The sequence below is a fragment of the Mustela putorius genome, unplaced genomic scaffold (assembly GCF_011764305.1).
Source record: "Mustela putorius furo isolate JIRA1106 unplaced genomic scaffold, ASM1176430v1.1 tig00003845_pilon_pilon_pilon, whole genome shotgun sequence".
Classification (NCBI taxonomy): domain Eukaryota; kingdom Metazoa; phylum Chordata; class Mammalia; order Carnivora; family Mustelidae; genus Mustela; species Mustela putorius.
In genome coordinates this window covers 40,076,925-40,099,369 of record NW_025421998.1, presented here as the reverse complement: position 1 = coordinate 40,099,369, position 22,445 = coordinate 40,076,925, and the positions used below count along the sequence as shown (strand labels likewise).

The window sequence follows — 22,445 nt, the reverse complement described above, 5'->3', positions numbered from 1 at the left end:
CTAGAACATTCCCTTATTATAGCAATATATAAAGCAAACATAACTTTAAATGTTTATTTTATAAACACAACTGTATGTTAGTATAACTGGTGTTAATCAGCTTGCCCAAATTTAGGGGTGTAGTTTATATATAATTCTAGAAATTCACTGGCCTTCATAAAAATATGGGATTGAAATGCATGCATATGTTTTTAAGAGTATATAAACTTTCATTCTCTGACTTTATTCCCAATCTCAGCATTTTCACATGTCCTTGGTAAGCTAGCCAAACTCAGGACCTTTTGTTACTAAGAGAACTCAAGGTTATGTTTGCCAGAAGAAACATCCTTAAAATTTAATGAACAATGACTGCCGGTCACCAATAGAATTTTTACCTAATCCCTTCTTCCTTTAGGGCAAATGAACTTGCCCTGGGCATTCTGTCCAACCCTTAAAGACTGCATCTCCTTGGAACACCTCCTTTAAAGGCACTTGAGATATCCATTTTCATTTTAATAGTTGGGTGAATACTGTGAAGAAAGTCTTCAGCCTTGAAGTCATGGATGGTCTCACCTTTTTGAAGGATTTTGAGCTTTAGGAAAGGTGCTGGTTCTCACTGAAGCTGCACTTTTAGAGGTTCAACATAATTCAGGCAAATATGTGTATCTTCAAAATATGTATGAAGTCACCTGCTTTCAGGCCTTTGATGTGTGTGATCATATAGTGGGCCAGGTGTGGAGGGCCAAGTTGAAGGACACAGCCAAAACCATGTCTCCTTCCCTCCAGTACAGCTGGCAGGACAGCTCACCGCTCACCATGGAGATCTGGGAAAGGTATGGCAGGGAGATAGGGCCATAAAAGGAAGTGCTTTGGGATTCCAACCACACAAGATAATTCTTCTGTCCTTGAGTTTGATTTCAACTGTGCGAAGCATCTTTTGCAGTTAGTGTACTCCTTAACTTGAATAATCTGAATCCTCATCTTTGTATTCTGCCCCAAAATGCCTTCTCCACTGAGAACCATAAATTGAACCTAAATCCCCTTTTCTCTATTGGAAAATCCCAGGTTGTCCAAGAAGTCTTAGGAGGCATTGACTTCCCAGATTTTCACTCCCTTAGGAGACAGTTCCTTAGCATTTGTAAAGCCCTTGATAAAACACTGTAACTCCTCCAAAACACTCTTTCAGAATATATGTGTTGTTATCAGCAAAGGAAATTCATCTCTCAGGCTGTAGTGCAACTGCATGCCAAACACCCCAGCATGCTGGTGCCAGTGCTCTCATCCTTCTGGAACCTTCAGTGAAGGATGTGCTGGATCTGCCCCAGGTACTGCAGCTTCCCATGGGGTGGAGGCCAAGGGCTCCATACCACACCTCTATGTGGCGGGTGGGGACAGGCATTGCAGCTTGGAGCCGGGGGAGGAGGCATGGATGTGGGGTCCCCCCAAACCAAGGCGTGCAGTGAGGGCTGGTGGGCAAGGTGGTTTGACCCTTCTGTGCACTTCTTTTCCCCTCATTTACTCTTTTCTGAGAAATCTGCTTCCTTGGACAATTACTGCATGAACACACATGTGGAGCTTTGATAATGGTATATAGTGTGGCGGGATGAGCAGAGTTTGACACAAAACAGCCCACACTGGGAATTCTGATTGGTCACATAACTACCTATGTCAGATAATTTTCAAGAATGACCACACAGTGTCTGTCATCCCACGTGACCTTCTAGAACCTTCCCATTCTCACATCAGGAGGTGTAATTGAATTATCCTTTAGTTGAAAATGGGTAGATTGTGACTTTCCTGAAACCAAGAATGTGATAGAAATACACTGTGTGACTCAAAAGCTAGGTCAGAACAGGTTATGTAGCTCCCCTTGCTTGCAAGACACTTGTGTTGAAAATCCAAGTCACTGTGTAAACCAGTCCAAGTGTGCTGAGGCTGCCATGCTATGAGGAAGCCCAAACTAGCTCACATGGAGAAGTTATGAGGCTCTCTCTCTCTCTCTCTCTAGATAAGTAGGTAAGTGGGTTAGGTGGGTAGATAAACTTGAAAGTAGTCAAGTTAACTGACCAGATGACAGAAATAATCTATTAGTCTCTTAACTGACCAGATGACAAAAATAATCATGGTAAATACCTTAGTTCATCCTTCTGATAAGCCTATTGATCTGAACTTCTACCTTGCCAGCATTTCCACCTTGCACAAAATGGGAGGTCGTCATCTTCCTTCCCCATCTTGGAAAAGATAATTTGAAGGGTCCTCAGAAGTTGTTTGCCTCTTTGAAATGTTTTCCAACAGTATAGACCTGAATCAGAGCCACCTCCCTGCAGATGCTGCCATATTTACCAAGAGATCAAGCGATCAGTGTGTTGTCTTTCAGGTAGTTTGCTTCTAGTTGATTTTGCCATAACCACCCTTATAGATCAATTTATTCACTGGTTTCAGGTTTGGGTACCCCCCATGCTATATATACCATAATCCTTAGCATGTTAACTGAAGCCTTATTGAGCTTAACAAAGTGCTATGGAATTTTTGGCAAAGCCGAAGAAGCTGTAATACCTTTGAAACACTTGGGCTGACACCATTGATACCTTATTCTGATGACCAATCCAGTCTGGGTTCCATAGGTACATAGAAGTTGCCAGCTTTTCTTGCTATCCTAACCATTTGAATCTCAGTTCTGTACACCTTCCTTGTGACAATGCTTAGCTTTTTCATCAGTAAGCGTCCTCCTTTTGAAGCATCTTTTGGGCAAACTTCTTTCTCTTGATGCTTTATCTGCAACTTTGTGAAATTCCTTTGCTTCTCCTTAAAGGTTTCTGGCAAAGCAGGAATCTTCTTTCTCTTCTCTTCCATAATCTCTATGGTTCCAACCAGAAAAGAGCTATAAACAGATACCCTGATATCAGTGTATCTTGAGAGAAAAAGGGAGACCAGCTTTTAGCTGCTCTAGCTCTTAAGTGTTTCAATTTAGCTGCTATCTAACCACAGCCTTATAAAGGACCCTAAGAGACAATGGCCCAACTGAACCTTTCTCAAATACCAACTCCATACAATAACATGATTGTTTTATGCCACGAAATTATAAAGTCAATTGTTACAATGCAGTAGTAATTTAGGATTAGCATCTTGTGATCTTCAGCAAGTCACTTGATTCCTAGGAGTCTTGGCCTTCTTAACTATGAAATAAGGGTGTGGATAACAACTAAAGAGGGTAAGTATTAAGCTAGTCCACATGATGAACTGCTAGTGGCAAGACCCATCCTCATGTGCATCTACTACTTTATAGCTCCTCCTCACTGCCCCATTTCACTGTGGGTAAGCAATCACTCCTTTCTGTTGTTGACATTATGACAAAATTTCAAAACTTTTAGATATTTTGAAATCAATAGACAAAACACTATATGGTTTATATGAAGTTAAATAAGCTTCTTCTCACTGGTTCACAGGAGGTAGGGCATGAAGAGTCTTATGGACACAAAAATGTGTTGTTTAGGAGAAGTAATATGTTGAAGCACTGTTAACCACAAAGCATAAATTAGTTCACCAGATTAGTCACCAAACAGGGTTCCAAGGACCCAAGAACAACACTACAGTTTTAGCTGGAGGTGTAGAGAATTGGGGGATAGGAATCAGTATGTCTGCAGTGGAATGCAGCCAAGTTGAAGACTGAATTGAAGGTGCTTTCTTAGCCTCTGCTCATTGGCCCAGAGGATCACTCCAGTGTCTTAGAGCCTACGACATTTACTAACATATCTTGTTGACTACCAGTTTGCATAGCTCCTCAGAATGTCCTCGTTCTAGACCTGTTGTGGGTACATGTGTTTGTGTGCACATGTGAGCATGCATTGGAGAGGAAAAAATTTTAACTCTACCTTCCTAGTTCTTTGTTCTTGGTCTAGACATGTTGTGGGTACATGTGTTTGTGTGCACATGTGAGCATGCATTGGAGAGGAAAAAATTTTAACTCTAAGTTCTTTGTTCTACTAATCAAATTAACATAAAATATTAACAAGACCAAAAAAATTTAATTTTGTATATATGGGTGACCCATAAGATTATGAGACCCAAGGACAAGCTAGGTAGTTGAGGTTTGTATGCCATCTTGAATTACAGAATGGAAAAGGGACCTGGGGTTTTAAAGGGGAGGAGGATGATTCACAGGACGATAAGGAGAGAAGATGTATGGTAATTATATTTTTGTCCTGTCATACAGATAGGTCATTCAGATAAAAATGTTATCTCTTGGTAATAGCTTTCTTTCTGTGCCAGGCCTCTACCTAAATTCTTTTAAGTAGTTTCAAGGAGAGGTAAAAGTTATTCCTGAGTCTGCTGGCTCTTGACTGGCTTCAGCTCAAAATGGTTTACATTTTGGGAAGACTTGTTCTGAACACCTTCAGTGTAAGAAGGGAGGGATAAGGAACGTACTGTGGTGATAGATACTTAACACACAGCTCTTTTCTTTCTGTAGAAAGAAAAAGCCCTGATTTTCAGCATTTTCTGATTTCCATGGGATAACGGCCAATTTCAGGCTACCAATTTGACATTATTGAGCACAGAATTGGAAGGACCTGAGTAGTAGCACAATATTATGTTGTTTCCATCATACACATATAATAGGCATTAATAACTTCAAAAACATAGTTAACAATAAAATATAAGAAATTAGGGTGCCCGGGCTCAGTTGGTTAAATGTCTGACTCTTGATTTTAGTTCAGGTCTCAATCTTGGGGTCATGAGTTCAAGCTCTACACTGGGTTTCCAGCCTACGTAAGAAAAGGAAAGAAAGACAAAGAAAGGAAGGAGTGTACAATAGTAAAATGGTAAAATGTGAGGATTTGAGAATTTATTACCTTTGTTTTTAATACAATTTATTTATAATTTTATATAGTTTAATTTTTAACAATGGCTCTATTTAACGATGGTCTGGCAAAATTCCTAACAATTTAGCAAAAGGCTCTCACCAAGCCATAAGAGACATATCTGGTATACCACTGGAGATTAGTTAATAATTCTACATCAGCAATTACCACAGATCTCAGAAAAGGCTTTCCAGTAGTTATGCCACTTCAGGGGAGCAGAATTTGCCACTTCAAGATATGCTACCACCTCCACTACCATTTCCAGCTAGAGACAAAAGAAGTTGACATGAGGGGTGGGGAGTCAGTTATCAGGCAAAGCACAGTTAACAACAGTTAAGTAGTTATACAAATTTAAGTCAGCTGCTCTCTCCACTGATAAGAATTTCTAGAAATGTAGTCATTCTTCTTTTCCTGCTCCAAGAGAGGGGGACACCCCTAGAAATGGAGATTTTCCTTAAATTTCCATTTAAGGCAATGGTAGTTTGGGCCATTTAAGAGTTACTAAGTTTTTTCCTAAGTCTCTCCCATGTATACAGGAGGTATGTACGTTATTAAACTTGTGTTTGTCTTTTTCTCCTATTAATCTATCTTCTGTTATAGAGGGATCTCATTCAAAATCCTAGAAGGTAGAAAGGGAAATTATTTTTCCTCCCAACTGCATAAAAATGGTACAGTTGCATGGAGACATTCATATCCTGCATGGCTGCTTGGGTCTGAGTCACCTCTGGCAGCCTTATTCATTTAGCCAAGTCCTTGCAAATGGGGCCATTTCCTATGGTACCAGGACCTGACTTGAAAAAGACTTAGGAGTCTTACTTCCAATATGCACTACCTCCTTTCAAGACATTTCTCTCTTGATCCAGTGCTTAACTATGTATCTATGTATCAATTAATTTTATCCTTTTCTCTACTTTTTATGTATTTAATAACCTAAAAGTGCAATCAGACAAATAGCCAGGAAATGTTAATCACATATGCTGTGCCATAGACTTTCGGAAAATTATAAGGAAGAGTACAATAAAATCCCCAGCCCTGAAGAACTCTATAATCTAGGCAGAGAGGTAAGACTAACACTTCAATCACAAAAGCAATAAAACATAGAGGATGTGTGTAATAAAAGGTGAAATGTTATGGCACAGACCGTAACTGTCATTGAATTTCAGAGGAGTTGAGAAAGCAAAAGGAAACACAACTGATTTTACCCTCTTGGTTTATAAATACAGAGCTTATGATGATTATTAACCAGTTAAGTGGAAGTGAGGCAGAATCCCACTGTCCTAGATTCCATGCCATCCATTTAATCCACTCAGTACTTGAGCAGCTCTCCTTCCCAGGACACTGTTCTCACGATGACTTCTCCATTAAGAGACAGAGTGCCCGGGGCTCACAAACAAGTTTTAATTTCTTTCTAATCAGAGGGGAAAAAATCCCTAGATTTTAGGTTCAAGAAAAGTTTTCATATATGCTATTAATATATTTGTCTTAATACCAATGCAGTAATAAATTATAATTTTTAATAATTTTTATTTGCCACCTCAAAATGTATCTCTTTGGCATGTGGATTGTTTTAGGCTGATTATTTTTGAGAAACAGAAGGCTCAGGAATCTTTTTTTTTTTCTTCCCTCTAATTGCCTAAAGGAATTAGAGGACCTATTCCAGGAAAGGAGCCATCACCATATGCCTGTCGTATAATATAAAAATCATAGAATATGAACATAGTAGACAGGCGAGAGCTGGCAAGATCTGTTTGATTGAAGTCCTCTCTATGTCCCATACAGGCAAGGCCCAGCAAACATTTGTTTACCAAACATTTACCCTTTTTCACCTTTTTGTGAATTGCTTTACTTTCCTTTGAAGTTCCAGACTTTTATGCTCTTCTCCTTAGTTTAGGAGGGCATATATATCTTATTTTGTCAGATTGTCTTTGGAATCTCTCATGTTAATGTGGACTGCTTCCATGTATATAATTAAATTTTATTTTTTCCTGTTAATCTGTCTCATGCCAATTTCATTCTTTTTGTTTCAAATTTTTATTTTTTTTATTCAAGTATGATTAACATATAGTGTAATATTATTCTCAGGTATACAATATAATAATTCTACAATTCTATATGTTTCTCATTGCTCATCAAGACAAGTGTATTGTTATTTACCTTTATCTATTTTACCCATCTCCCACACACATCTCCTCTCTGGCAACCAGTTTTTTCACTGTACTTCAGAGTCTTTTTGTCTCTTTTTTTCTTTGTTGATTTGTTTTGTTTCTTAAATTCCATATATGAGTGAACTCATGTGGTATTTGTCTTTCTCTGGCTGACATATTTCACTTAGCATTATACCCTCTAGGATCATACACATTGTTGAAATGGCAAGATTTTGTTCTTTCTTAGGTTGGAGTAATATTCTATTATCTATATATACACCATAAGTTATGATAAATAATAACTGCATAAACATAAGGGTGCATATATTTTTTGAATTAGTGTTAGATAAATACCCAATAGTGGAATTACTATGTCATATGGTGTTTCTATTTTCACTGGAGTTTTTCTTTTTTTTGTTTGTTTGTAGGAACATCCATATTGTTTTCCACAGTGGCTGCACCAATTTGTATTCCTAATAATAGGACACAATGGCTTCTTTTTCTCCAGATTCTCTCCAACACTTGTTTTTTATTGTCTTTTTGTTACTAGCCATTCTGACAGATAGAAGGTAATACCTCATTGTGGTTTTAATTTGCATTTCTCCTTGATGAGTAAAAGCTGATGCTTCTTTTCATGTGTCTGTTGGCCACCTATATGTCTTCTTTGGGAAAAATGTCTGTTCATATCATCTGCCCATTTTGAATTGAATTCCTTTTTTTTTGGTGTTGAGTTGTATAAGTTCTTTATATTTTTTATTATTAACCCCTTATCCATAGATCATTTGCAAATATCTTCTTCCATTCAGTAGGTCACCTTTTTGTTCTGTTGATGGTTGCCTTTGCTGTGCAAAGGCTTTTTATTTTGGTGAAGTCCCAATAGTTTAATTTTGCTTTTGTTTCCCTTGCTTGAGGAGGCATAGCTAGAAAAATGTTTCTGAGGCTGATGTCAAAGAAATTACTATCTGTGTTTTCTTCTAGGAATTTTATGTTTACACATCTCACATTTAAATCCTTAATCCATTTTGAGTTTATTTTTATATGTGGTGTAAGAAAGTGGTTCGGTTTCATTCTTTTACTTGTAAATGTCCAGTTTTGCCAACACTGTTTGTTGAAGAGGCTGCCTTTTCCCCATTGTATATTATCGCATCCTGCATCATAGACTAATTACCATATAAGTGTGAGTTTATTTCTGGACTCTCTATCCTGTTTTCTTGACCTATATGTCTACATTTGTGCCACTGACATATAATTTTGATTACTAAAGCTTGTAGGATATCTTTCATTCTGGGATTGTGATCCCTTCAGCTTTGTTCTCTTAAGATTACTTTGGGGTCTTCAGTCATTCTATATAAATTTTAGGATTATTTGTTCTAATTTTGTGAAATATGTCATTGGTACTTTAATGGGGATTACATTGAATGTGTAGATTGCTTTGGGTACTATGGATATTTTAGCAATATTGGCTCCTCCAACCCAGGAGCATGGAATATCTTTCCAATTGTATTGTCTTCAGTTTCTCTCATTAGTATTTTATATTTTTGGAGCACAGGTCTTTTACCTCCAATTTATATATATTTTTTTTTGGCGGAGAGAAGCCCAGGAAGACAAAAGTGTCTCAGGCCCATGATAGTCATAATAAGGCTCTGACTATTTTAGGCACTGGGGAAAAATAAAATGGTTAATAAGGCAGACAAGGACATGCTTTCATTCTCCTTGGGGGTGTGGGCAGGTGGCAGGAACCATTAGGAAGCTAGTAAACAGTTCAAGACGCAAAATAGTTGCAGGCAGTGATAAAGGAAAGGCTATAAGAAAATAAAGCATGGTTTTATACAGAGGAACAAGGTGGGGATGTTTCTAAAAAGAACTTTCTGAGGAAGCTGAGCTCCGAATGATGAGAAAAAGCCAGTCCAGTATAAAGATGCAAAGGAAAAGCTTTCCAGACAGAGGGAACAGCATGGACAAAGATGTTGAGTCAGGAATGACCTTGGTGGGGTGGAGAAGCCAAAAGCCCAGTGGGTTGAAGTTTAGAGGAAAAGGAAAGGAGGAGAACAGAAGAGTTGGAAGTAGTAAGAGGGGCTATTGCATGAAGGCTTGAGGCCTTAAATTGGGTGAAGAGCACAGTGGGAAACCATGGTAGATATTTAAACAGAGGAAAGACAGGATCACAATACACACATCACAATAAGATCACTCTAGGTTCAGTGTGAAGAATTGCCTTGAAATGGGGGAAACCAGTTAGGAAGTCTGTGCATTGATGATTGTGCATTAATGGGTGAGTGATGCTATTCCTGCGTCCGATGGAAGGGAAAGGATTGATCTGGGATGTATTTTGGATGTAGAATAGCAGGAGGAGGTGTTGGAAGAGAAGGAAAGAGTATTAGGATGGAAAGAAGCCCTTAGTATGCTTCTGGAGGATATGATTATGCAATTGGAGGAATGGATCATGTTATAAAGAGAATAAGAACTGTATTTCACCAACATGAAAAGAGCTTAGTTTAGATTAGTAGACTATAAAAATATACCAAAGTTAATGGGCTAAAATGCATGTATGCTCCAATTGTAGTTATTTGTAATATTTTGGTATGCAAAAGTTATTAAGAAAAAGAGTAAGTTCTTTAAGTTCATTTTGCTTCTGAGTCAGAAGATGGACTGCATTATGATAATTTTAATTGTCCTGAAATATACTTTATTGAAATATTTTATTGATAAGTGAGCCACATGGGAAAGCCCAATTTTGTATTCAAAGAGTACTTAAAAACAAATGAAACATTTTATAAATAGAAACAAAAGATAATTGTAATGAATATTTCATGAAACATTGACATAATTCCTCTGTATTATAATTGAAATCCACTATGTAAAACTTAAACACAATGAAATGGATAAAAAGTGTTTAAATTAATAGAATCTTATATGTGTGTGTCAGAAGCATGAGAATCATCTGAGGGAAGCCACAGTGAACTTCAGAAATTATTTAACCTTTCTAAGCCCTGTCTTCTAAAATGTGATAATCCTCAGCTCATAGCATAAGGTTAAATAAAATAATTATGTTGTGGCCTCCTATTTCAGTGGATGTATGAACATTTCAGAGATGTGGTCTCTGAAGTTAAAAAAAAAGTCAACAAACTAGTCAAAAAGACAGTTTTAATCAAGTTAGTGTCTTAAACAAAATAGTGGGATAAACAGATTGCAGGACAAAAATTTTGACTACTGTGGAAGAAAACAGCTTTATTTTTCCAGCTTTATTAAGGTCTAATTGACAAATAAAATTGTCACATATATTTAAAGTATACAATGTGATGATTTGATATACATATACTTTGTGAAATGTTTATCGCAATCAAGTTAATTAAGGTGTCTATCACCTAACATAGTTACCTTTTGTGTATGTGTGGTAAGAATGCTTAAGATTTACTCTCCTAGTAAATTTCAAGTGTAAAACAGTTATTTACTATAGTCACAAAACTGTACATTAGATCCCCAGAACTTAGTCATCTTACAACTAAAGGCTTATACTCTTTGACCAGCATATTTTCCCCCACACCCCAACCCCTGGTAACTACAATTCTATTCTCTGTTTCTTTGACCCTGACTTTTTAAAATTTTTAGATTCTACATATAAGTGAGATCATACAGTATGTATCTTTCCCTGTCTTACCTACTTCATTTAGCATAATGTCCTTTAGGTACATCCATGTTGTTGCAAATTGCAGGATTTCTTTCTTCCTCCTGGCTGAAGAATATTCTGTGTGTGTGTGTGTGACATCTGTATCCATTCATCCATTGATGTACAACCAGATTGTTTTTGTATTTCAGCTATTAAGAATAATGCTGTAATGAAAATGGAGGCATATATCTCTTAGAGATAGTAATTGCATTTCTTTTGGATATATACCCAGAAGTAGGATTTATGGGCCTATGGTAGTTCTATTTTTAATTTCTTGAGGGTCCTCCATACTGTTTTCTATAGTGGCTACACCATTGTTCATTCTACGGATAACACAAGGGTTCCCTGTTCTCCACATCCTTGTGAGCACTTATCTCTTATCATTTTGATGAAAGCCATCCTAACAGGTCTCAGTGATATCTCACTGTGGTTTTAATTTGCATTTCCCTGATAATTAGTGATTTTAAGCACCTTTCATAGACTCCCTGTTGGCCATTTAGCATACAACTTGTAAGGAATGTTAAGCCTACTATAATAGTATTGGGTTTTACAGAAAAATTAAGTAATATCCACATTACATTTAATATCTAGATATATGCAATGATATACTGTGAGAATTAAGAGAAATTAAAGAAGTCAGATAGTCTAGTAGTTTCCAGACTTTGGGATTTATAGACCAGGAAATTTTCTGGAAAAAATGAAATAGAAATGAGAAACTGACATAGGATTGGCAAACTTTTGATTTGTTGCTATCATAAGATAAAAGCATCAAATAATCACTATCACCTTCTATTAAATTGAGTTCTTAAAATAAGACATTCTTATGCCAAACTTTTATTTTAAAAACTTACTCAAAAATACAAAACACTGGTTCATGGGTTTTTTGGTGTTTTTTTTTTGTTTTTGTTTTTGTTTTTGCAAATTACAATCAGTCACAAAATATTGGTTCATATTTTTCTATTTTTTGACACACTATGAAATATTTGTCATGATCTAATTGGCAATTGTTGACATCTATGCCCATTGGCAGTTGAAAATTCATTCAGTACTCCAATTTTTCAAATGATGGGAAACTCACTGACAACAAATCACTGGGTGACTCATCAAGTTTGAAAGTAAAAACAACCAAGATAAGTTTACTTAATATGGTAAAATTTACCATATTATTTCTTATACAGCTTGATTTTTAACTCCTCTTGAAAACACGTGTTCCATAGATATACCTTTTATTTACATATACTATAATTATACCAAATACACATTGTTCTGCTTATTCAAATGGTTTTAGCAGGATCTCATAGATGGCATTTTACTGTGTGTATAACTATGTTAGGGTTACACTTTAAAAATCTGTAGATTTTTCCATAGTTCAGATTAGTCTCCCTCTTGAGAATATTTTGTATTCAATTATTCTTTTGACAAGCACCAGTCCATATTATTTCATGTCTCCTGGGCTACCCGAGGCTGACGTAAGTAGGCACTGTGGTAGGAGAAGATTTGAATGGCAAGGAGAGGATACCCAGAGGGCTCAGAATCAGGGCAAGTAAAGAGGGGTTAGCTTGGTACCACAAAATAAAATGGGAGGTGGCATTTTATCCAAATGCAAGACAAAAAAGAATTGTGCTGACTGTGACAATAGTATTAATAGTTAACTCTCATAATTCTTCTCTTCTTTAAGATAAGAATCGGGTAATAATGAGGTCATGGGAGGTGAGGCTTCTGGGAATGACTTTGAAGAGGCCAGTTAATTCTGTGCTGTAATAAGTTCATAACTGAAGCAGCGATTCTTTTTTTAAAGATTTTTTTTTTAATTTATTTGACAGAGAGAGATCACAAGTAGGCAGAGAGGCAGGCAGAGAGAGAGGAGGAAGCAGGCTCCCTGTTGAGCAAAGAGGCCCGATGCGAGATGGAGAGGAGAAGGGAGTTGAGGGAAATTGGAAGGGGAGGTGAACCATGAGAGACTATGGACTCTGAAAACAACCTGAGGGTTTTGAAGGGGTTGGGGGGGTGGGAGGTTGGGTGAGCCCGGTGGTGGGTATTAGGGAGAGCACGTATTGCATGGAACACTGGGTGTGGTGCAAAAAACAATGAATACTGTTATGCTGAAAAGATATTAAATAAATTAAAAAAAAAAAAAAAGAGGCCCGATGTGGAGCTCGATCCCAGGACCCTGAGATCATGACCTGAGCTGAAGGCAGAGGCTTTAATCCACTGAGCCACCCAGGCTCCCCTGAAGCAAAGATTCTGAGGCTCTATTTTTCTCTTTCATCTCACTCATGATGCTTCAACTCCTCAGTCCACTTCAGCCAAGGAAAATGTACTGGTCTCCTGATATAAATTTGAGAGCTGACAAGGGAGGTTTTGGAAACCATGATTGCTCTAAAGAATGTATGTGAAACCTTGTAAATGATAGGCGATTAAAGTAAGAGATATACTGAAATGTCAAAATTTATTATCCCTGGTCAGAGGGATTATAAGCACTTTTTATTACTTGTTCTTTTCCGTAGTTTTCAGATACTCTCCTATACACATATATCAATTTTACAAGCCCAAGAAACATGTTACATACGCAGAAGGAAAAACAAAAAAAGCACACCCAGCCAGTTTGGACAACTGATTCAATTGAATATAGAGAATTTTGTCAGTAAAAGCAGAATAATTTCCCACAAAGTTCTTATATTTTAAGCACTAATGGAATAATACCTTAAACTAGAATAGAGAGGTGTTTTGTGGGTTACATAAGTAAATTATTTGCTTTATCAAAGGAAACCTGTAAAGTCATTATATTTAATATGCTTAATTCCTGAACTGTGCCTTCTTAGAAATATCATAAGTCTTAAAAAGGAGGCGATATGAACCATAGTTCAGTTTGCTTTGTAAAATTGCAGGAAGTATTCTAAGGAGAATGATGTGGGAGAAGTTATAACACAACTACCTTTGCAGGGACTTAATTTGGCAAGTAGAATCTAGGATGAGTGGAAACATATCAGAGATGTGAGGGCCAGTGAGTTTGAGGAGATTGGTGTGGGTAGAGATACCCTAGCAGTAGAGAGCACTTCCAAAAACTCCTCCACCCTGAGTCACAGATCCCTGAGGCACTCCCTTGCACCTGGGTAAATGTAGATTATTTTTTAGCCAACTCCTGTGGCAATTAGACTCCTGATTCCTGTATAGAGGACAGAATATCCTAGCCATTTGAAAATCAATGTATTGACATTTGAACCCAGCCTTTAAGAGTGATTGACCTATATGGCATATTACAGAGCTGATTTCATTGGAGTTCTTTGGCCTATATTTCTTTAAAGCACTATTGTACATTTTAAAGGAAAAATGTGCCATTGACTGTGTAGGAAGACCCAGTGCCATGTTTATATGTAATCTAAAACAGTATTAATTAGATTAGAACTTGAATGACTAAAACAATTATAAAATTTTTAAATGAAACTAGCACAAAAAATTCTTTAATGTCCTCCATCCTTTTATCCTAAAAAAAGTTGATAATTGGTGACGTGTAATGCTACCACTGAGAAATTGTGTTTCTTTTTAATATTTCTTTTTTGGAAGAAATATTAAGTGTTTACATTAAGTACTTCTACTTATCTCTATGTGATTCTGTGAAAAGACAACAGGTTGACTCTTGTTCCGGTAAAAACACAGCAAAAACCCAATGATATCAAATTTAAAGGCCAAGAAAAATTAATTATACGTGTCAGAAACATGAATGATAATTCTTCACAAAAAAATTTAGATAATAATTGCACTCACAGGACCTCACTCCTGATGGCAAATCACACAGGCTCACTTCTACATGCCAAGGGAATGACTTTATCTTTTAAGTATTGCCTGCTCCCCTTTCATTCTGAAGACTGTGCTAGATGGGAATTTTAAAGTTTGGGGTTATTACATAATCAGCTCAGGAGAAGCAGAGCTGAGAGAGATGTTATGAAACTTCTAATCCAGCTTCCTTGTTTTCATGTTTTTGAGAGGAATGAAAACAATAGGATAGAGGAAAAACTTGAGACTTTACCCTAAGTCACACAGAAAGACGATTTGCTAAGTACATGACCATTACTTATATGGTTTAATTGTTTTTATGACAACCCTTAAAGCCTTGTGTTTCTCCCTCCTTCTTCACTGAATTTCCATTTTCTTTGGGGACTATCATGATTAGGGTAGAATCCTGAGGTAACCACAGCATATCCACAGACCCATTCTGATGGGTATTGAGTATCCAGTATTCCCAGTTCTTTCTCGCTGAGTCCTAGCCTATGAAACACCTGCTCTTATCATTTTTCTCTGTATTGAACACAAGTATGCATATGAGTATGCATAGACCTGACACACTTGTGGCCGTGGGCTCATAGTCCCAATGGACTTAACTGCAATGCTTTCCCTTCTACTCAAGAAAGAACAATTGACTACAGTAGTGATACTCTTTCCAGAAAAAAAAAATACTAAAAAAAATTCATTAATTAAATTATTCACATACTTAAAGATATTTCTAGCCATATCTCCAAACTGACCATGACTATGGGCACTAATATTCCCATTGAGAAGTGTTGCTTTGTAAAGTCACTTCGTTTGATTTAATCATTTGCACAATCTTATGTGGTAGGTACTAATTTTATCTCCATTTTTTACATGAAAAATCTGAAGCTCAGAGAAGTTAAGTAACTTGTCCAAACTCCCACTGGGCAGTGGAGGAAAAGCTAATATCCTAACCCTGGTGTCACTAATTCTAAAGTGCATGACCTTTGTCTTATACTGTGGTTCCTTCTTTAAGAACTAAGTCTTAGATGAGTGATTCCATGCTTAGTTGGAATAAGAAGCTGCAAGCTATATTGCAGAACATCTGACTCCCAGAGAAATGTAGCTTCTACCCTGTCCTCTCTACTATATTTCATCCCACTCCTTAGAAGTAATGATTTTTTTTATTACCTTTCAATTTAAAATGTATGTAAAAACAAATGTGTGTGTTCCTCTCCCTTTCTTTCATAACCAGTAGTATAATACACTATTATATATTTCCCCCACTTTGCTTTTTTACTTAGCTGTACTTTCTGGAAATTCTTCCAAGGACATTCATAAACATAGTCTCAATTCCTTGTACAGTTCCATAGCACTCTACCCAATGTATGTACTAAAGTTCATTTAGCCAACTCCATTGAATCGACATTTGAGTTGGTTTTGGTCTTACTTTCTTTTGTTTTTTTTAATTAATTAAAATTTTTATAAACATATAATGTATGTATGTATGTATATATGTATTTATTTATTTATTTTCAGCATAACAGTATTCATTGTTTTTGTACCACACCCAGAGCTCCATGCAATCTGTGCCTTCTCTAATACCCACCACCTGGTTCCCCCAACCTCCCACCCCCCGTCCCTTCAAAACCCTCAGATTGTTTTTCAGAGTCCATAGTCTCTCATGGTTCACCCCCCCTTCCAATTTCCCTCAAATCCCTTCTCCTCTCTAACTCCCCTTGTCCTCCATGCTATTTGTTATGCTCCACAAATAAGTGAAACCATATGATAATTGACTCTCTCTGCTTGACTTATTTCATTCAGCATAATCTCTTCCAGTCCCGTCCATGTTGCGACAATAGTTGGGTATTCATCCTTCCTGATGGAGGCATAATACTCCATAGTGTATATGGACCACATCTTTCTTAACCATTCATCCGTTGAAGGGCATCTTGGTTCTTTCCACAGTTTGGCGACTGTGGCCATTGCTGCTATAAACATTGGGGTACAGATGGCCCTTCTTTTCACGACATCTGTATCCTTGGGGTAAATACCCAGGAGTGCAATTGCAGGGTCATAGGGAAGCTCTATTTTTAATTTCTTGAGGAATCTCCACACTGTTCTCCAAAGTGGCTGCACCAACTTGCATTCCCACCAACAGTGTAAGAGGGTAGTGTAAGAGGGTTCCCCTTTCTCCACATCCCCTCCAACACATGTTGTTTCCCATCTTGCTAGTTTTGACCATTCTAACTGGTTTAGAATGTGGTTTTAATTTGAATCTCCCTAATGGCTAGTGATGACAAACTCATATAGCAATTCAGTAACATGGCAAGATACAATGTCAATGTACAGAAATCAGTGGCTTTCTTATACACTCACAATGAAAATACAGAAAGGGAAATTAGAGAATTGATTCCATTTACTATAGCACCAAGAACCATAAGATACCTGGGAATAAACCTAACCAAAGAGGTAAAGGATCTGTACCTGAGGAACTACAGAACACTCATGAAAGAAATTGAAGAAGACACAAAAAGATGGAAGACCATTCCATGCTCTTGGATTGGAAAAATAAACATTTTCAAAATGTCTATACTGCCTAGAGCAATCTATACTTTTAATGCCATTCCAATCAAAATTCCACCAGTATTCTTCAAAGAGCTGGAGCAAATAATCCAAAAATTTGTATGGAATCAGAAGAGATCCCGAATCACTAAGGAAATGTTGAAAAGCAAAAATAAAACTGGGGGCATCAAGTTACCTGATTTCAAGCTTTACTACAAAGCTGTGATCACCAAGATAGCATGGTACTGGCATAAAAGCAGACACATAGACCAGTGGAACAGAGTAGAGAGCCCAGATATGGACCCTCAACTCTATGGTCAAATAATCTTCGACAAAACAGGAAAAAATATACAGTGGAAAAAAGACAATCTCTTCAATAAATGGTGCTGGAAAAGCTGGACAGCTATATGTAGAAGAATGAAACTCGACTATTCTCTTACACCGTACACAAAGATAAACTCAAAATGGATAAAAGACCTCAACATGAGACAGGAATCCATCAGAATCCTAGAGGAGAACATATAATGTATTTTTATCCCCAGGGGTACAGGTCTGTGAGTTGCCAGGTTTACGGACTTCACAGTACACACTGTAGCACATACCCTCCCCAATGTCCACAACCCAAGCCCCCTCTCCTGACTCCCTCTCCCCCCAGCAACCCTCAGTTTGTTTTGTGAGATTAAGAGTCACTTAAGGTTTGTCTCCCTCCCAATCCCATCTTGTTTCATTTACTCTTCTCCTACCCCCCAAACTCTCCACATTGCATCTCCACTTCCTCATATCATGGAGATCATATGATAGTTGTCTTTCTCTGATTCACTTATTTCGCTAAGCATAATTTGGTCTTACTTTCTTAGAAATACTATTTCAAAGAATAGATGGTCTAATGTGTCATTGTATTTTTTGTATACATATTTTTGTCATACATCTTTAGGAGAGATTCACAGAAGTAGTTAATATTGCTAAGAAGGTAAATGCACATATAATTTTGCTACATGTTGTTAAATTCTATTCTGTAATAGTTGTTCTGAATATTACTATTCTGTAATAGTTATATTCTATAATTTTACAGAATATAATATTCTGTAATAGAATTACTATCCTGTAATTCTGTTCAATTAGTTTACAACCCCAATCAGCAATTCAAGAGTGTCATTCTTTCACAGTGATGCTAACAAAATATTTGCAAAATGTGGATTTTTATCAAACTGGTAAGTGAGAAAAAGATATAACTGCAGTTTTAATTTGTGTTTCTTACTATGAACAAATATGAATATCTTCTCTTATTCTTAACAGCTGTTTGTGTCTTTTGTGCAATCTTTGTTCATTTCTCTAGCCTGTATTTCCATTGTTTTTTCTTTTCAGTTTTTAAGAGCTCTTTATTTTTAAGAATATTAATTTTTTTTCTGTGAGAGACATTACAGACTTTTTTTAGTTTGTCATTTGTTTTTTGGCATTTAAATTTTTTGTTGTAAATTTTAAATTTTTTGTTACCATACACCCGTTGGCCATAAAATTTCCATCATAATCAATGTCCCTTATCAAGAGATAGTACAGAGTAAGCAGTTTGAGAAATTATTGTGTTTAAAAACATTATTAATATACCGTGAATTTTTGGAAATGCATAGTTACTATGAATTAATGAAGATATCCACAAAAAAAGCAAGGTCAGTAAGATTAAGATATATATTCTTCCCACATTTATCTATAAATACAATGCAAACCTAATAAAAATTTCAGTAAGCTTTTTTTAAGAAATCGACAAGTTAATTCTAAAAATTACATAGTTATGCAAATGACTGAGGATAGCCAGTGTAATTTTTTAAAAAAGAAAACAAAGTGGGAGGAATTATATTTACTGATTTTAGACTTACTATGAAACTATGATTATCAGTGTTGAACTGTATGTCTTACAATAGATATATAAGTCAATGGGACAGAATACAGAGTACCAAAATAGAGCTACACGTATACACTGATTGCTGATGAAGACACAAAAGTAATTTAACAGAATTCTAGTAACATGCAACAAGACTGTGTTTCACAGACATTTGCCTAACCATACCATTTTTTGAACTTATGGAATAGGCAAGTCTAGTATTGATAAAAATCAGATCAACTCTTGCTAGGAGTAAGTAATGGTTGAGGGAGGTTGACAACAAAGGGATATGAGGGGTCATTTTTGTGGGGGGGGATGTAAATGTTCTATATCTTGGTTGGTATGTTGTTTATAAGGTTGTATACGGTTGTCAAATGTCACCAACCTGTACACTTAAAATATGATACTTTCATTATACGTATATAAACCTCAATCAATGTTATTTTAAAAACACCTTTCATGTAACTGTTAACTCTCAGTAATGAATATTTACTGCAATATTGCTTATAATAGTAAAAAGATTGGACATAGATTAATCCAACCATAGAAAAAGAGTTAACTATAGCCACAAAAGATTGGTGGTGGGAAAAATTAAAATTACTACAAATAGCAAAAATACCTATTCATCAGTTTGCAACTCATGTTATGAAACTTAACAACCAATAGATACACACTGTATATTGGTTATTGCATATTTGCCTTCTTCACTTATTCTCTATCCCTCTATTCCCTACTTACTGCCCTGCATAGTTGACTTTTAGGGCCAGCATTGCCCAGATTCCTTTGTTAGCGCCATAAACCTGTTGAACTTGGCCAGTGAAAGTCACTGACAGCACTGGAATGAAAAAAGGAAGATGAGATAGAAGTATGTCTTTACCATGTCTTCCTTGCTTTGTTTCAGGGTTCTGGCAGTCGCTCTGGACACTCAAACCCTTCGCTTCTTCTATTGGGCAACCTCTCCTCCACAACTCCAGCTCTTATTGGGCTCTAATCACATTATTTACTTCCTTATTTCCAGGTTGGGATGGTAATAGCTTCCTGCTCCTCTACTTCTGGGTACTTCAACATCCCTTAGTATTTTTATGAACTCTGCCCACACGTCTGTAAATAGTCCCTTTATTAAGGTCTCTTGGATTACTCCATGTTAACACAATTTTGTTTCTCTCCAAGACAGATCCACTGTGGTCTTTCTGCAATATTCCTAATTGCATAGAACAGTTTTACCTTTCTACTATTAAAACAAGCAAAATAGGGGTGCCTGGGTGGCTCAGTGGGTTAAAGCCTCTGCTTTCGGCTCAGACCATGATCCCAGGGTCCTGGTATCGAGCCCTTGCATCGGGCTCTCTGCTCAGCAGGGAGCCTGCTTCCTCCTCTCTCTCTGCCTGCCTCTCTGCTTACTTGTGATCTCTGTCTGTCAAAAATAAATAAATAAAATCTTAAACAAAACAAAACAAAATCCAAGCAAAATAAAATTAGACCAGTATATCTGAAAACAGATTTCTCAGTTGCTATCATTTGACCATTTTCCATCAAGTAATTTGTGTAGATTTGCTTTAGACATTTTAGTTTTACTCTTTGTGAGGATATCTTTAGAATGATAACTGTATTTCTAATATTAATTGGAATTTAATTTAGTCATTCAAATACATTTTGTACAGCTTTTTGACTTGTTCTAACTGTGACTTTGACTTCTCTATGATTTCTTTTTCTTCCTTTACCAAGTGTAATAGAGAATTCACTTTTCAGGTCCAAGAATTCCTGTAGGTTTATGTACTTATCATTTAGCATTTTCATAAAATTTAGGCAGGACAGCTTGACAAGTATGCCAGTATTTTTATTTATTAGGTATAAATACGCCTTCTCTAGCTTGGTCAGATTTTCATTTATTAGGTGTAAATATGCCTTCTCTAGTTTGGTTGGATTTCCTCCAGCCTTTCTTAAATGATTTTGCACTGCTAAAACCTCTTGTCCTCAGTAAACAATTGATTTAGGTATTGTTAAATCATTAAATTGCCAACTTTCTCTTCTCCTTTCTTTGCTGAATAACACAGTTCTGTGTTTGCTGTTCTCTGTTAGCTCTGAGCTAAAATTCAGAAAGAAACAGTGCTAAGAATCATGATCAGTGATTCCAAGTAAAGCAGCTGCCCTTATCAAACATTTCTTCCTTGACTAGGAAGGATGAGAAGTCAGTCTTGCTTAATGTGATCATCCTAATGATGCTACTCTGGAAAATAAAAAAAAAATTTAGTTTATTTTGAATCAGAACTTCTCCCAATATTAACAGGAGCCAGATATCTTTCCGGGACAGAATGTTGGAACAACTTGGTCCAAAAACATTATTACTTGTGCTGATGCTGACAACATAGTCAAAGCTGCTTGTCATTTATGAAAATCAGAATCAATTTCATACTAAATCAATAACCCACAAATCAGTGGGTGAGTTCTTTGATTAGCTGTACCTTTAGTTTTGTGAATACAGGAGGTGATTATCTTTGCTCATGAATGACAAATTCCTATTGCAAAAGGACAAGAAATCTGTCCCTTTTTTGACTATGACACCAATCAGTTCTAATGTGAACTGTAATTCTTCAGTGCCCTGTAATTTTCCTAAAAGCTTCCAGATTGGAAAATGCTGTTCAGCCTGACGTCTTCTTTCTCTCTTCATGTACTTGCACAGCAGGCGGATGTAGAAGTGACAGAAATGTGTCCTGTTTTATTACTTAATCTTTTCAATGAATATCATGCTATCTCTTTATTGTACAACTGGAGAAAGGGCTCCTTTGCTGTCATGGTTACAATATGTCAGTGCTGGAATTTTAAATTGAGACATGTTATATATGATGAGAGCTTTTCTGCAATCTCTAACATTGTCCCTGTCATTGAGAACTCTGCGGAAGTCTTTGTCTGATTCAAAGTGCCTAATCCTGTTTTCTCAGTGATGATGAAGTCTATAGATGATCAAGAGGAATCTAAAATTCAGTAGTTGAAGAATGAAATTGTCTTTATTGGCTCTCTTCAGCAACCACATTTTTGTGTTCTTCTTCAGAAAATATTAAATATTTCAATAAATATTTCCCCAGGGGAAAATAATTATCATCATTTTAAACCCTAATATTCTTTACAGAAATGTAGCATTCACTGAAATAGAGCATTTTATGTACTATTAGCCCCTTTGTCTCCTCAGTTTTTCTTTTTTTAAAAGATTTTTTGTTTATTTGTCAGAGAGAGAGAGAGTAAACTCAAGCAGAGGGAGTGGCAAGCAGAGGAAGACTTGATCTGAGGACCCTGGGATCATGACCTAAGCCAAAGGTAGATACTTAACCAACTGAGCCACCCAGGCATCCCCTCCTCAGTTTTTCTATAACAGTATTTCTTAGATAAAAGGAGTTTTCTCTACTTGTTATCTAGAATTCAACAAAATTTATCTACATGGGTTATCTACACAGGCATTTGACAAATTTAAAAATACAATCTATTTTTATATTAGTCTGTTTATGTGAAAACATGTGAATTAATTCATGAGGAAGCATGAATTAGGCCAAAATTATAGTGAAATATTTCTGAAAAGTTATGCTCATTGTGTCACCTATAATTTAATATTCAGC

At 36.4% G+C, this 22,445-nt stretch overlaps 2 pseudogenes; both read right to left on the bottom strand.

Moving 5' to 3' along the window:
• Window positions 1-430: 430 nt before the first annotated feature.
• LOC101693810 lies at window positions 431-1,406 on the bottom strand (annotated as a pseudogene).
• Window positions 1,407-2,113: 707 nt separating this feature from the next.
• Window positions 2,114-2,835, bottom strand: LOC101694089 (annotated as a pseudogene).
• Window positions 2,836-22,445: the final 19,610 nt, after the last annotated feature.